Raw genomic sequence first — 16,881 nt, 5'->3', positions numbered from 1 at the left:
ATTTTGTGTCTTTTCTTGTTTTTCATATGCATTCTTGGATTCTTAGTGTCTAAGCATTAAAGAATTCTAAGTTTGGTGTCTTGCATGTTTTCCTTGCATTAAAAATTTTTCAAAATTGTGTCTATGATGTTCATCTTGACATTCATAGTGTTCTTGGTGTTCATCTTAGCATTCTTGCATACATCACATGTTTTGATCTAAAAATTTCATGCATTGCATCATTTTTCTTGTTTTTTTTCTTTCTCATCATAAAAATTTAAAAATCAAAAAAATATCTTTCCCTTTTTCTCTCTTCAAATTCGAAAATTTGGATTGACTTTTTCAAAAATTTTTAAAAATCTAGTTGTTTTCATGAGTCAAATCAAATTTTCAATTTGAAAATCTTATCTTTTTCAAAATCTTTTTCAAAAATCAAATCTTTTTCATTTTTCTTAGTTATTTTCGAAAATTCAAAAAATATTTTTCAAAAATCTTTTTCTTATTTTTATACCAAATTTTCGAAAATAACATAATCAATTAATGTTTTGATTCAAAAATTTGAAGTTTGTTACTTGCTTGTTAAGAAAGATTCAAACTTTAAGTTCTAGAATCATATCTTGTGATTTCTTGTGAATCAAGTCATTAATTGTGATTTTAAAAATCAAATCTTTTTCAAAACTAATTTCTAAAATATCTTCTTATCTTACCTTTTTCAAAAAGTTGGTTTCAAAATATCTTTTCTAACTTCCTAACTTCTTATCTTTTCAAAATTGATTTTCAAAATTTGTTTCAACTAGCTAACTAACTTTTTGTTTGTTTCTTAACTTTTTCAAAACCACCTAACTAACTCTCTCTCTCTAATTTTCGAAAATATCTCCCCCCTTTTTCTGAAAAATTTCTTTTTAATTAACTAATTATTTTTATTTTTGATTTAAAAAAAAATATTTTCGAAAAATACTAACATCTTTCAAAAAATATTTTCGAAAATCACTAACTCTTTTTCAAAAATTATTTTCGAAAATTCCTTCTCCCCCATCTTATTCTATTTATTCATTCATATCCTAACATCTCATCTCACATCTCTGCCATCCTCACAGTTGTGTTTCTTCCATTATATTACATTCTTTGTCTCCCCCTCTTCTTCTACTCACACAGGGATCCCTATACTGAGGTATAGAGGATCTCTATTATTATTATTATTTTTCTGTGCCCTCTTCTTTGTCATATGAGCAGGAGCAAGGATAAGAACATTCTTGTGGAAGCAGATCCAGAACCTGAAAGGACTCTGAAGAGAAAATTAAGAGAAGTTAAATTACAACAATCCAGAGATAACCTTTCAGAAATTTTCGAATAGGAAGAGGAGATGGCAGCTGAAAATAATAATAATGTAAGGAAGATGCTTGGTGACTTTACTGCACCTAATTCCAATTTACATGGAAGAGGTATCTCCATTCCTGCCATTGGAGCAAACAATTTTGAGCTTAAACCTCAATTAGTTTCTCTGATGTAGCAGAACTGCAAGTTTCATGGACTTCCATCTGAAGATCCTTTTCAGTTCTTAACTGAATTCTTGCAGATCTGTGATACTGTTAAGACTAATGGAGTAGATCCTGAAGTCTACAGGCTCATGCTTTTCCCTTTTGCTGTAAGAGACAGAGCTAGAATATGGTTAGACTCTCAACCTAAAGACAGCCTGAACTCTTGGGATAAGCTGGTCACGGCTTTCTTAGCCAAGTTCTTTCCTCCTCAAAAGCTGAGTAAGCTTAGAGTGGATGTTTAAATCTTCAGATAGAAAGAAGGTGAATTTCTCTATGAAGCTTGGGAGAGATACAAAGGACTGACCAAAAAGTGTCCTTCTGACATGCTTTCAGAATGGACCATCCTGGATATATTCTATGATGGTTTATCTGAGCTATCAAAGATGTCATTGGACACTTCTGCAGGTGGATCCATTCACCTAAAGAAAACGCCTGCAGAAGCTCAAGAACTCATTGACATGGTTGCTAATAACCAATTCATGTACACTTCTGAGAGGAATCCTGTGAGTATTGGGACGCCTATGAAGAAGGGAGTTCTTGAAATTGATACTCTGAATGCCATATTGGCTCAAAATAAAATATTGACTTAGCAAGTCAATATGATCTCTCAGAGTCTGCATGGAATGCAAGCTGCATCCAACAGTACTCAAGAGGCATCTTCTGAAGAAGAAGCTTATGATCCTGAAAACCCTGCAATAGCAGAGGTAAATTACTTAGGTGAACCTTATGGAAACACCTATAACTCATCATGGAGAAATCATCCAAATTTCTCATGGAAGGATCAAAAGCCTCAACAAGGCTTTAATAATGGTGGAAGAAACAGGTTTAGCAATAGCAAGCCTTTTCCATCATCCACTCAGCAACAGACAGAGAACTCTGAACAAAATACTTCTAATTTAGCAAATTTAGTCTCTGATCTATCTAAGGCCACTGTAAGTTTCATGAATGAAACAAGGTCTTCAATTAGAAATCTGGAAGCACAAGTGGGCCAGCTGAGTGAAAGGATCACTGAAATCCCTCCTAGTACTCTCCCAAGCAATACAGAAGAGAATCCAAAGGGAGAGTGCAAGGCCATTGACATAAGCATCATGGCCGAACCTATGAGGAGAGGAGAGGACGTGAATCCCAAGGAGGAAGACCTCTTGGGACGTCCAGTGATCAATAAGGAGCTTCCCTCTGAGGAACCAAAAGACTCTGAGGCTCATCTAGAGACCATAGAGATTCCATTGAACCTCCTTATGCCCTTCATGAGCTCTAATGAGTACTCCTCTTCTGAAGAGAATGAGGATGTTACTGAAGAGCAAACTGCCAAGTTTCTTGGTGCAATCATGAAGCTGAATGCCAAATTATTTGGCATTGATACTTGGGAAGTTGAACCTCCCTTGTTCATCAATGAACTAAGTGATCTGGATCAACTGATATTGCCTCAGAAGAGACAGGATCCTGGAATGTTCATAATATCCTGTACCATAGGCACCATGATTTTTAAAGCTCTGTGTGACCTTGGTTCAGGAATAAACCTCATGCCTCTCTCTATAATAGAGAAACTGGGAATCTATGGGGTGCAAGCTGCTAAAATCTCATTAGAGATGGCAGACAGTTCAAGAAAACAGGCTTATGGACAAGTAGAGGAGGTGTTAGTAAAGGTTGAAGGCCTTTACATCCCTGCTGATTTCATAGTCCTGGATACTGGAAAGAAAGAGGATGAATCCATCATCCTAGGAAGACCTTTCCTGGCCACAGCAAGAGCTGTGATTGATGTTGACAGAGGTGAAATAGTCCTTCAATGGAATGAGGACTCCCTTGTGTTTAAAACTCAAGGATTTCCCTCTGCAACCATGGAGAGGAAGCATGAAAAGCTTCTCTCAAATCAGAGTCAACTAAAGCCCCCACAGTCAAACTCTAAGTTTGGTGTTGGGAGGCCACAACCAAACTCTAAGTTTGGTGTTGAACTCCCATATTCAAACTCTAAGTTTGGTGTTGGAGAGTCTCAACAAAGCTCTGCACATCTGTGAGGCTCCATGAGAGCCCACTGTCAAGCTATTGACATTAAAGAAGCGCTTGTTGGGAGGCAACCCAATGTTTATTTATCTAACTCTATTATTCTTGTTTTTTATGTTTTCTTAGGTTCATGATCATGTGGAGTCACAAAATAAATATAAAAATTGAAAACGGAGTCAAAAACAGCAGAAGAAAAATCACACCCTGGAGGAGCATCTGCCTGGCGTTCAACGCCAGAACAGAGCATGGTTCTGGCGCTGAACGCCCAAAATGGGCAACATCCTGGCGCTGAACGCCCAGAACAAGCATGGTTCTGGCGTTCAACGCCAGAAATGGCAGCAAATGGGCGTTGAACGCCCAAAATGGGCACCAACCTGGCGCTGAACGCCCAGAATTGTGTGCAAGGGCATTTTGCATGCCTAAAGTGGTGCAGGGATGTAAATGCCTTGACACCTCAGGATCTGTGGACCTCACAGGATCCCCACCCACCTCACCCTCTATCTCTCCATTCATGACCATCCCTTCTGTTTTCCATCCACCACTCACATCCATACACACATCCCTCCATCTCCTCCATATCTTCTTCTTCTTCTATTCTTTCTTCTTTTGCTCGAGGGCGAGCAACATTCTAAGTTTGGTGTGGTAAAAAGCATAAGCTTTTTTTTTGTTTTTTTCCATAACCATTGATGGCACCTAAGGCCAGAGAAGCCTCTAGAAAGAGGAAAGGGAAGACAAAAGCTTCCATCAAGGGTCTATAGCTCAGTGGTAGAACATTTGACTGCAAATCAAGAGATCCCTGAGATACCTCAGGGGATACATTTTCTTCCACACAATTATTGGAAGCAACTAAGGGTGGAACATCAAGAGCACTCCATCATCCTTCATGAAATCAGAGAAGATCTAAAAGCAATGAAGGAGGAGCAGCAAAGACAAGGAAGAGACATAGAAGAGCTCAAGGACATCACTAAGGTGGACTCATTCCTTGTTCTTACTTTCTCTATTTTTCGTTTTCTATGTTATGTGCTTATCTATGTTTGTGTCTTCATTACATGATCATTAGTAGTTAGTAACTTTGTCTTAAAGTTATGAATGTCCTATGAATCCATCACCTCTCTTAAATAAAAATTGTTTTAATTTAAAAGAACAAGAAGTACATGAGTTTCGAATTTATCCTTGAACTTAGTTTAATTATATTGATGTGGTGACAATGCTTCTTGTTTTCTGAATGTATGCTTGAACAGTGCATATGTCTTTTGAAGTTGTTGTTTAAGAATGTTAAATATGTTGACTCTTGAAAGAATGATGACTAGGAGACATGTTATTTGATAATCTGAAAAATCATAAAAATGATTCTTGAAGCAAGAAAAAGCAGCAAAGAACAAAGCTTGCAGAAAAAAAAAATAGGCGAAAAAAAATATAGAAAGAAAAAGAAAAAGCATGCAGAAAAAGCCAAAAGCTCTTAAAACCAAGAGGCAAGAGCAAAAAGCCAATAACCCTTAAAACCAAAAGGCAAGGGCAATAAAAAGGATCCCAAGGCTTTGAGCATCAGTGGATAGGAGGGCCTAAAGGAATAAAATCCTGGTCTAAGCGGCTAAACCAAGCTGTCCCTAACCATGTGCTTGTGGCGTGTAGGTGTCAAGTGAAAACTTGAGACTGAGCGGTTAAAGTTAAGGTCCAAAGCAAAAAAAGAGTGTGCTTAAGAACCCTGGACACCTCTAATTGGGGACTTTAGCAAAGCTGAGTCACAATCTGAAAAGGTTCACCCAATTATGTGTCTGTGGCATTTATGTATCCGGTGGTAATACTGGAAAACAAAGTGCTTAGGGCCACGGCCAAGACTCATAAAGAAGCTGTGTTCAAGAATCATCATACTGAACTAGGAGAATCAATAACACTATCTGAACTCTGAGTTCCTATAGATGCCAATCATTCTGAACCTCAATGGATAAAGTGAGATGCCAAAACTATTCAAGAGGCAAAAAGCTATAAGTCCCGCTCATTTGATTGAAGCTATGTTTCATTGATAGTTTGGAATTTATAGTATATTCTCTTCTTTTTATCCTAGTTGATTTTCAGTTGCTTGGGGACAAGCAACAATTTAAGTTTGGTGTTGTGATGAGCGGATAATTTATACGCTTTTTGGCATTGTTTTTAGTAGGATCTAGTTACTTTTAGGGATGTTTTCATTAGTTTTTATGTTAAATTCACATTTCTGGACTTTACTATGAGTTTGTGTGTTTTTCTGTGATTTCAGGTATTTTCTGGCTGAAATTGAGGGACTTGAGCAAAAATCAGATTCAGAGGTTGAAAAAGGACTGCTGATGCTGTTGGATTCTGACCTCCCTGCACTCAAAGTGGATTTTCTGGAGCTACAGAACTCGAAATGGCGCGATTCCAATTGCGTTGGAAAGTAGGCATCCAGGGCTTTCCAGCAATATATAATAGTCCATACTTTGGCCAAGAATAGACGACATAAACTTGCGTTCAACGCCAGCTTTCTACCCAAATCTGGCGTCCAGCGCCAGAAAAGGAGCCAAAACCAGAGTTGAACGCCCAAACTGGCACTAAAACTAGCGTTCAACTCCAAGGAGGACCTCTACACGTGCCACACTTAAGCCCAGCCCAAGCACACACCAAGTGGGACCCGAAAGTAGATTTATGCATCAAATACTTATTTCTGTAAACCCTAGTAGCTAGTTTATTATAAATAGGACCTTTTACTATTGTATTAGGCATCTTTGGATTACCTTATGATCCTTTGATCACGTTTTGGGGGCTGGCCATCTCGGCCATGCCTGGACCTTTCACTTATGTATTTTCATGGTAGAGTTTCTACACTCCATAGATTAAGGTGTGGAGCTCTGCTGTTCCTCAAAGATTAATGCAAAGTACTACTATTTTCTATTCAATTCTTCTTATTTCGCTTCTAAGATATCCATTCGCACCCAAGAACGTGATGAAGGTGATGATTATGTGTGACGCTTATCATCCTTCTCCCTTATGAACGCGTGCCTGACAAACACTTCTGTTCTACATGAAATAAGCTAGAATGAGTATCTCTTAGATCTCCTAACCAGAATCTTCGTGGCGTAAGCTAGAATGATGGCGGCATTCAAGAGAATCCGGAAAGTCTAAACCTTGTCTGTGGTATTCCGAGTAGGATTCAATGATTGAATGACTGTGACGAGCTCCTAACTCGTGATTGCAGGGCGTTAGTGACAGACGCAAAAGGATAGTAAATCCTATTCCAGCATGATCGAGAACCGACAGATGAATAGCCGTGCCGTGACAGGGTGCGTGAGCATATTATTCACTGAGAGGATAAGATGAAGCCATTGGCAAGGGTGATGCCTCCAGACGATTAGTCGTGCCGTGACAGGGCATTGGATCATTTTCCCGAGAGATGACCGAAAGTAGCCATTGACAGTGGTGATGTATCACATAAAGCCAGCCATGGAAAGGAGTAAGACTGATTGGATGAAGATAGCAGGAAAGCAGAGGTTCAGAGGAATGAAAAGCATCTCCATTCGCTTATCTGAAATTCCTACCAATGATTTACATAAGTACCTCTATCCCTATTCTATTATTTATTATTCGAAAATACCATTATCACTTTATGTCTGTCTGACTGAGATTTACAAGGTGACCATAGCTTGCTTCATACCAACAATCTCCGTGGGATTCGACCCTTACTCACGTAAGGTATTACTTGGATGACCCAGTGCACTTGCTAGTTAGTTGTATCGAAGTTGTGACAAATTATGAATGTGTAATCACGATTACGCGTACCAAGTTGCTCACATGCCAGGAATAGTTCGAGCCTGGACATCACAATTTCGTGCACCACCTCTGCATAAAGTTCTCCACAGTAGAAGGAATTGTCACCATTAGAGGGGACCAGAAGCTAACGCGTAAGTGCTACAATGAAAGCCTTAATTTAAAAGGTAGCCTTGGGAGGAAAGAAGTCAATACGAATGAACTGGGTGGAGTTTGAACTCGAGAAGAACTGTCCCCCCAACCTAGAGGCAGGGTAGAGGAAGTGCAAATTAGTGACCACCCTGATAAAACAACAAATATCGGGGCTAATCTGGAGGAAAACCTGAAGAAACAGCTCATCGAATTACTCAGGAAGAATTCCGACCTCTTCGCCTGGAAGGCCTCTGACATGCCTGACATAGATCCCGACCTAATGTCCCATAAACTTGCAGTGTACTCGAGTTCCTGAACTGTTCAACAAAGGCATCGGAAGCTTGGACCAGAAAGGATACATGTCGCAGAGGAACAAGTACAAGCCTTACTAGAAGCAGGGTTCATAAGGGAAGTAAAATACTTATTGTGGCTAGCTAACATTGTTTTTGTAAAGAAACAAAACGGAAAGTGGAGGATGTGTGTCGATTAAACCGACCACAACAAAGCTTGTCCTAAAGATCCCTATCCTTTCCCGAGCATTGATGCTCTAGTCGACTCAGTGTTAGGATATCGATACCTATCTTTTATGAACACATACTCGGGATATAACCGAATCTCGATGTACAAGCCAGATCAGAAAAAGACCTCGTTCATAACTCCGAAGGTTAACTATTTCTCTATAGTAATACCTTTTGGGTTAAAAAATGCAGGGGCTACATACCAGCGACTAATGAATAAAGTATTTTCTTCTCACTTAGGAAATCTCATGGAGGTGTATGTAGACAAAATGCTCGTCAAAAACCAAAGAGAACTCCACCTTATTCTCTAATCTCTCAGAGGTGTTCTCCACAATAAGGAAGTAGGAGATGAGGCTAAACCTCCCAAATGCACCTTCGCAGTAGAAGCAGGAAAGTTCTTAGGCTTCAAGCTAACCCAAAGAGGAATAAAAGTGAACCCGGACGAATGCTAGGCCATACTCAACATGAAGAGCCCGACTTGTGTAAAGAGGTCCAACATTTAAACGGAAGGTTGGCAGCTCTATCCAGATTCCTAGCCGGATCAGCTCTAAAATCAGTTCCCTTATACTCAATCTTAAGAAAAAGGGAAGCAATTCGAGTGGATCCTAGAATGCGAGCAAGCCTTTCAAGACTTCAAAGGATTTCTGGGAGAGCCCTCATACTTACCCGACCTATCAAAGGGGAAGAGCTCGTGTTATACCTGGCAGTTGGAAACCGAGCTGTAGCCTTAGCCCTCATCTGATAAGATGAAAAGGGGTAGCAACCTATCTATTTCATCAGCAAAGGCCTACAGGCAGGGGTGATGAACGGATAATTTATATCCTTTTTGGCATTGTTTTTAGATAGTTTTTAGTATATTTTAATTACTTTTTATTATATTTTTATTAGTTTTTATGAAAAAATCACATTTCTGGACTTTACTATGAGTTTGTGTATTTTTCTGTAATCTCAGGTATTTTCTGGCTGAAATTGAGGGGTCTGAGCAAAAATCTGATTCAGAGGCTGAAAAAGGACTGCACACTAGAAAAACACCCATTCAGGTACACTTGAAAAGTGTAGCCAAAAGTGAAAAAAAATGATGCCTTAGGCTACGGCTACGCTTTTTGGGCTACGGCTACGCTTTTTGGAGTGATTCCTATTCGGCCGTTGCATATTCTCAAAGGCTACGCTTTTCTGCACCAAGGGCTACGCTTTTGGTGTTTGAGAATAGGCTACGCTTTTCAAGTGATGCTGTCCAGGACCAAAGGCTACGCTTTTCAGCTTTCATTTTTTCAGAATAGGCTACGCTTTTCAACGCTACTGCATCACTTGTAAAGCGTAGCCACATTGTATACCATAGCTACTTTTTATAAGCGTAGCCTTAGGTCCCACTTTTTTTTTTTTTTTTTGGTATACTATAGCTATTGTATATAAGTGTAGCCTTAGGTCTTTTTTTTTTTGTATACTATAGTTACTGTATATAAGTGTAGCCTTAGGTCTTGTTCTTTTTTCTCTCTCTCTCTATATATATATATATATAATAATTATTAATACAACATAATAGTTAATATGATTACATGTATAATAATTCTGTATTTTTATTTAAATGAGTTGAATATTACAAAATAAAAATAAATACATAATTATACTAAATAATTTCTCTAAATAACAAATTATCTGTAAACAATATATATTTACAATGATCCAAAAATACTAGAATAGAAGTTAATTTTGAATATTCATACATCTCACACTAAATTAAGCATAGCTTTATCAAAATAAGCATGAGATCACTTAGAATTTACTACTAATACTCTACGGAAAACTAAATTAAAATATTATATCTTACATAAATATCATCTAATAAAAATTATTAGTCAACCATACATATATTCATTCCGAATACTACTCCATCTTAGCCAATAAACCACAATCATAAACAGATTAATCTTCATTATCATCCTCAATATTATCCTGCATAATTATATAGAAAAATAAATAAAAAAATATTTATAATGACATTTGCAATTATAAAAATAAAAAATTAAAATAATTATTTAACAAGGCAAAAATTCAGATGTAAAATATAAATTAATTGTTCAGATATACTTAATTAGTTTTCAACATTGAGACTTTCATGGGGTGTTTCGCCTTTAATTTCCCCAAAGACAAATGCAGATACGAGCTTTCCACTAAACACACCTAGAATATATGCTTATCTTCTACCCTTAATTGGCTTAGAAATAAGCCAAATTCAAAATGTTAAAGTCATTCCTAACTTTTTATTATTAGTGCTCAATCCACATATGATAGATCATGAGAAAGTAAAGTAAATAAATTACTAGTGTTAGTTCTTTTTCATTGAAAAAAACGGGTAGTGTGACTTGCTTCCCTCAGAGACAATGGCCAACACGAGTTACTTACTGTGACAGTGTACTTGCTTCCCTCGGAATAAGTTTTATTTGTGCTCGCATCTGGTCCTCTTTCTTGCTCGGATCAACTCTGCAGCAAAAGCATATGAACAAAGGAATTGAATGTTGCAATCAACATATCTTACCAACAACAAAAAAATAATGATAACTGATAAGCATTCGAAAATAGTGTGCACTATGTCTCATGAAAAGTTAAAAATCAGATTAGATAGAATTGGGCTTAGCTCAATTGTAGTTGTTCCCATTTAAAGATAATCGAAATCAGCACAATATTTTCATAACAATAATGCACATGATTGACAATTGATAAATTTAAGTTCATCTGTTCCTAGAGAAATATAACCTCTAGAATTATAAACATAACAATATCAATAATATTAAGTTATTCTTCTTCCTATCTAATTTACAACAGAACAGAGCATGCACAACACTTTATTCAACTGAACTATACATGTGGCATTGCAGCAGCAACAATTGATGCAACTCATGGTAAAACAAATATATTAATTCTCAGATCAAAATGTCCAAAGAGACTACCATAATGATGCAAATCCTTACTATAAGCATATTCTACCAATGGTTATAAAAACAGACCTTGATTGAGTGGAAGATCCCATCAGTATCGGCAAGAAGCACACCAACATCAGAAGCCTGGTCCTGTATGCAAAAGGAGTGACTAAAGGCAGGAGAGAACAATAATGAAACTAATATCACATTGCCAATGAGACATGCATCCAATATTTAGAAATAACAGAAGAAACTTTTGGCATATTAGGATAACATTTAGAAATTTGCGCTTTTCAAAATAGATAGTAAAGCAAATTTTCAAAATAGGATCATGTATAGTAAAAAAATTGATCCCTCACACAACAACGTGAACACAAATTATTACATTCAATTATTGTTGCTATTATTATATATCATCGATGTAAATTATGTGAATAATCTCGTCACAATATCAAAATGATAGTGTAAGATTAACTCGAGCTGGGAAAAAGTTGGAAAAGAGAGTTTGCATCAAAATTTAACGACTTAGCATAGATGGGAGAACCACCTTCAGTTCTTTATTGTGCTTTGAGCTGTCAAAACCTCGGCTTTGAACTGGAACCTCCTCAAATTCTTCGGTCAACTGAAACAATGAAATATCTTATATATGTTTTCTTGTTCTAAAAGCCTATACAACCAGATTTGCAAAGAGGACAGAGTGACATGGAAAGAAGTGAAAAAATAGAATACTGTTACTCTTAATATCGATACCATAGTATTGGACTCTCAGAATTACTCACCCCTGTTCCCTTGCTGAGATAAAGGCCACCACCACGAACAAAAAGCCACAGACCACCATCAGCTCTCCATCCCATGTTCTGGATTCTTCTGGCAACTGCTCTATTATGTGGCTGCCAGAATGGCTGAAAATCAGAGAAAAATAACCATTAACATCACAAAAATGCCACAGTATGGTAGCAGGCAAGTAGAAGTGAAAGAACAATGTCATCACAAAGTAAAAAGGCCCCAAAGTTTGATTTAGTGGCTTTATTAGTTCACTGAGGAATTTTCTTCACTCTTGCACACTAAGAGCCTGGCTGTTCTCAAGAAACAGGTAGATAAATGAGCATTGAAATTTGGAATCGGTAGCAACAAGTCTTATGAATGAATCTGAGATTTGATATTATAATTTTTAATTGTAATTGATAAGAAGAAAGATGGTTAAAAGTGCCAAAGAAAGCATAAAGCAGCAAGCCAGCAAATCAGAAATCTATGAGAATCTGCAGGGTGTGTTTCTAGAAATGGATAGCACTCAAGATATAAGCATAAGCCTTTAAACCTTGTCCCAATTGAAGAATAGCTAAGTTCATATTATTCATCTTGAATTATGATTTTTCACAGAACCATCACAGAAGCAAAGAAGACAACACAAAAAATGAAGGAGAAACAAGCAAACATAATGAGAAACAGCAGGCTAAAATTAACCAGTCCAAGTTTAATGTCTTACAAAATGAAGAAATACCAATTAAACAAGAAGGAATTCATGAGGAACTGCAAGAGGAATAGAAGAAGAAAGTAAGAAAGAGAGGGGAAGAAAACCATACAGCCACAGGGAAGGAAAATCAAGCAGGATAGAAAAGAAGTACCAGGAAAAGCCAAAAAAAAAAAAAATAAACAGACTCAGCACTAATTGTTAACACTAATGAAGCTGAAAAGAACAACCAACACAAAAAATTACCAAGAAAAACAAGAAGAAGAAAAAGCAAATCTCAAATGTTGAAACAAAAAATACCATCATAGTACATCATGAAAAAAATTGGGTAGAAAATGAAGTTGCATCACTAATTATGATGGAGGAAGGGATTGAATTAACACTTCAAGCTCCTCCAAATGAAGGAAGACCACCTAACCCAATGGCGATGGATGATGGAGAAAAGAATTCATGGAAATGGATAAAGAGGCAAGAGATCCAAATCTAAGCTTATTGGAGGGAATAGACTTCACCACAACTGAAATCAGTGCCCTTAAAGACACTAAGATGCATCTAAGTTAAATCTGATTCCAATCTTTTTTATCAGTTCTTTATTATTAGTCTTATTTAGAACGTTAAGGGTGCTGCCAGCATATCCTTTAGGCGCACTCTTAAAGAAATTATAAAACAGTATAAATTAAACCTGATATTACTATTCTGCTGGAAACTAAGTGTAACAGTGACAATGCTAGAAGAGTTATTCATCAGCTTGGGTTTTTTAACTTCATCTTAAAAGAAGTCCAAAGATTTGTGGGTGGAATATGGATGTACTGGAATGGAGTTGACCTTAACATATCATTTTTAGAGACTCATAACCAATAGATTCACATGAAAGTTCAGCTTCAAGGAGAAAGGAAATGATACATGTGACAGCAGTTTATGCTAGCCCCAAATTCAATATAAAAGACTTTTTTGGTCGAAGCTTCTCAACATAGCTAACAATATATATGACAAGAGAATGGTTGGTGGCTAGAGATTTCTATATAATTATGCCAGCAAATCAATGATAGGAATATTTAGGAACATGAAGCTCAACTCAAAACACATGAAATTAGTTAACAGATAGAGTGAAGAGCAGGTACCTGTCACGGATTTGAACTTGTTCCATCATGGACGCCATTCTTTGCTGATAAGCTTCTGGAAGTGATTCCAAACCAGCTAACATGCTCTTATCCATGATTCAATTCAATTCAACTCACCTAGTGTTCTTCATTCACATTAATCATATATGATCTGTTAAACATGATTTTACAATGAAATAATATGTTGAACTGATTATGGCGAGATATATGATCTGGTATTAATCAACCCAATTAATTAGCAGATGGATCAAAATCGAATTGAGAAAACTAATCCAAATAGAAACCGGAACCTGAAGAAGAGGTCTGGGGAGATTGCAGCAGAACTTTTCAAAAGAGAGAATTGCATCCGCACCCTTGGCGTCAAAAACGGCACCGATGAAACGCCTGCAGAGACATCGAAATTGAAATTGAAATGAGAATAAAATGAAAGTTGGAGAGAGAGAGGGGTTGGGAGTACGAACAGGAAGTAATCCTAGAAGCCGAAAGTGAGGACAGGAGCACGGCAAGCCCTAGCAGCGGCGGCGGCTTCAATTGACCCCAGGAGCGACGACAGTGCACGGCGGAACAACCTCCTTCTCTCTCACGTCGCGTCTTCGTCCTCTCTCTTCATCTCGTCTGCGAATCGTCTTTCTCTCTCTCTCCTCCGGACTCCCTCCTCCACGACGGCGATGGCAGCGGCTGCAGCGGCGTTGCGGCGGTGACCCCCTCTCACTCTCTGGTCTCTCGCTCGCGCTCTCATCTCTGTCTTCCTCCTCTCCTCCCTCTGGTTCACTCATTCTGAATCTGGGTGTGTGTGTGAAAGGGTGCGTGGCGAAGGTGAGCTTTGGAGGCAGGCAAGGTTTCTACTTCGCGATGGTGACTTCGGAGGGAATGGGGGGGGGGGGGGGGGGGCGAGGGTTTACGAAAGTGGATGAAGGTGCTTTGGAGGTGAGTGAGATTTGGAGGGGATGGACAAAAATTTTACTAAGTGTCATCAGTTTGCTTTCAGGAAAAAGAGGTAAAAAATTTACTAAGTGTTAAGTTTTTGGCTTTAGATACATTAGGCATCACTTTTAAAATGTACCCAAAATTTAACAAATAGGTTACCTTTTAAAAGCGTCTCCTTTGATATGAAAAGTGAACCTATAGATATCAACCTACGGCTACGCTTTAGAAGTGATTTCTATAATACCTAAGGCTACGCTTTTAAAATGATGCCGCATTTGTGTATCCTTTTCTCTTATAAAAAGGCAACACGGAGAAAAGTGTAGCCTATTCTATACGCTTTTCAAATGTAGCTTAAAAAAAGTGTGGCTGAATGGGTATTTTTCTTGTAGTGGCAGATGCTGTTGGATTCTGACCCTCCTGCACTCGAAGTGGATTTTATGGAGCTACAGAAGCCCAATTGGCACGTTCTCAATTGCGTTGGAAATTAGACATCTTGGGCTTTCCAGTAATATATAATAGTTCATACTTTGCCCGAGATTTGATGGCCCAAACTGGCGTTAAACGCCAGCCAGAGACCCTTTTCTAGAGTAAAACGCCAGAACTGGCACCAAAACTGGAGTTAAACGCCCAAACTGGCACCCAAGCTGGCGTTTAACTCCAAGAATGGCCTATGCACATGAAAGCTTCAATGCTCAGCCCTAGCACACACCAAGTGGGCCCCGGAAGTGGATTTCTGCACTATTTGCACTTAGTTACTCATTTTCTGTAAACCTAAGTTACTAGTTTAGTATAAAAACTACTTTTAGAGATTCATTTTGGGAATCATGACATTTTTTACATTTCATATTGTATCTTCTACAGCACGAGTCTCTAAACCCCATAGGTGGGGGTGAGGAGCTCTGCTGTGTTTCAATGGATTAATGCAATTATTTCCAACCACTACACAACTCTTTTCTATTCTTAATTCCACAAAGAGCTCTAAGTTGACCATCATTTTCAATCAAACCATATTCAAGTGAGAAAGTAAAGCTTAGGGATAATAATTTTACCCACTTGAATGTCGTGTAGGATGGTGACCTAGAGAGGGAAACCTCCCCACACTTAGACAATGCAAGGTCGACTTCCTTATGCTCTTCTTTGGGTATTTCCACCTCCTGACAACTTCTTTCATCTTCTTCTTGCTTGTTGACTTCTTCCAATTCCTCCTCATCATCAATAAAATCAAACTTGGGAGGTTGTGTGAAATCTACTTCCATATCAACTTCACATTCGATGGAAGTGTCTTCAATGAGATCACCAACATCATTTGGTGTTGAGTTGTCTTTAATAGCTTCAATTTCATGCCCCATGGGAGAGGATTCAATTATTGATAAGAAATCATTGATGATTGAGTCCATCTCTTGATCAACCTTCTCATATTCTTCAATCTTTATATGCTCCAGAGGTTGTTGAGACTTCCATGGTGGTTCCGCATCTCCTAGATCTTCAACTACTTCTTCCTTTTCTTCAATGACCCTAGGCATCTCCAATTGCTCCAATACAAAGATCGACTATTCCTTCTTCTCCACCGGATTTTCCAATTTCTCTTTCATGCTTTGCTCATCTTTTGATTTCTCACATGTGGCCACGAATGCACCTTGAGCGTTCAAGCATTGGTAGGCTAAAGTATGCACTACCTTAGTCAAATTAGTCACAAACTCTAGGGTGTTCCTTTGCATATCTGCTTAGCCTTGAAGTAGCAAGGTAAGAGAGTCATCTATTGGGGCTTGGGATGGATAGGAAGGTTCATTATTTTGGAGAAAGGGTTCATAATGAGAGGGCAGTTCTTCTTGGTAAGAGTATGAGATGGTATGTATTGAGGTGGTTCTTGGTAGTAGTCATGATAGGGTTGTGGTGGTTCTAAAGGTTCATGCTCATAATGGTCACAAGGAAATGGCATGGGTGATTGGTCATACAATGGATGTGGGTCACAAGAAGGTGCTTGGTAATAATGGGCTTGTGAGCATGGTTGATAATCATGTTGAGGATAAGGTTCATAAGCATATGGTGGTGGTACTTGATTATCACAAAAAGAGTCACCATAGCCATTGAATTGACATGTACTAGGATATGAATTATACCTATAAGTATCCGGAGGTTGTTGCCAATAGGAGTGATCAATTCCTTGAGGCTCCTCCCATCTTGAAGTGTTCCATCCTTGGTACATATTGTCATTAAAGCCCACATTTCCTACAACATAGTGAGAACCAAACTCATAGCCACAGTGAAAATTCATAGTGGAAAAACAAAATAAAATAAAAAACTAGTAAACAAGCAAAAGACAAACCTATTCACACTATTCACATATATACAATAACCAATAACATAACACCATTGCAAGTCCCCGGCAATGCCGCTATTTTGATGAAGAAATTTTTGACGGTTTAGAATTTCACAAATGAATCCTCGTTGCAAGTATAGTTTCTAAACCAACAAATAATCCTTTCATACAAAAGATTG

The 16,881-nt window shown here is 37.9% G+C and overlaps 1 non-coding gene across 1 annotated transcript; it reads right to left on the bottom strand.

The window, feature by feature from the left end:
* Positions 1 to 1,738: 1,738 nt before the first annotated feature.
* LOC112746707 (small nucleolar RNA R71) lies at positions 1,739 to 1,846 on the bottom strand. The gene has a single exon (XR_003174576.1). It is a non-coding gene; the product is annotated as a small nucleolar RNA R71 (small nucleolar RNA).
* Positions 1,847 to 16,881: the final 15,035 nt, after the last annotated feature.

The sequence above is a fragment of the Arachis hypogaea genome, chromosome 14 (genome assembly GCF_003086295.3).
Source record: "Arachis hypogaea cultivar Tifrunner chromosome 14, arahy.Tifrunner.gnm2.J5K5, whole genome shotgun sequence".
In the NCBI taxonomy this organism is placed as follows: Eukaryota; Viridiplantae; Streptophyta; class Magnoliopsida; order Fabales; family Fabaceae; genus Arachis; species Arachis hypogaea.
Note: the sequence above shows the minus strand (reverse complement) of the source record. Positions and strands in the feature narration are given on the sequence as shown.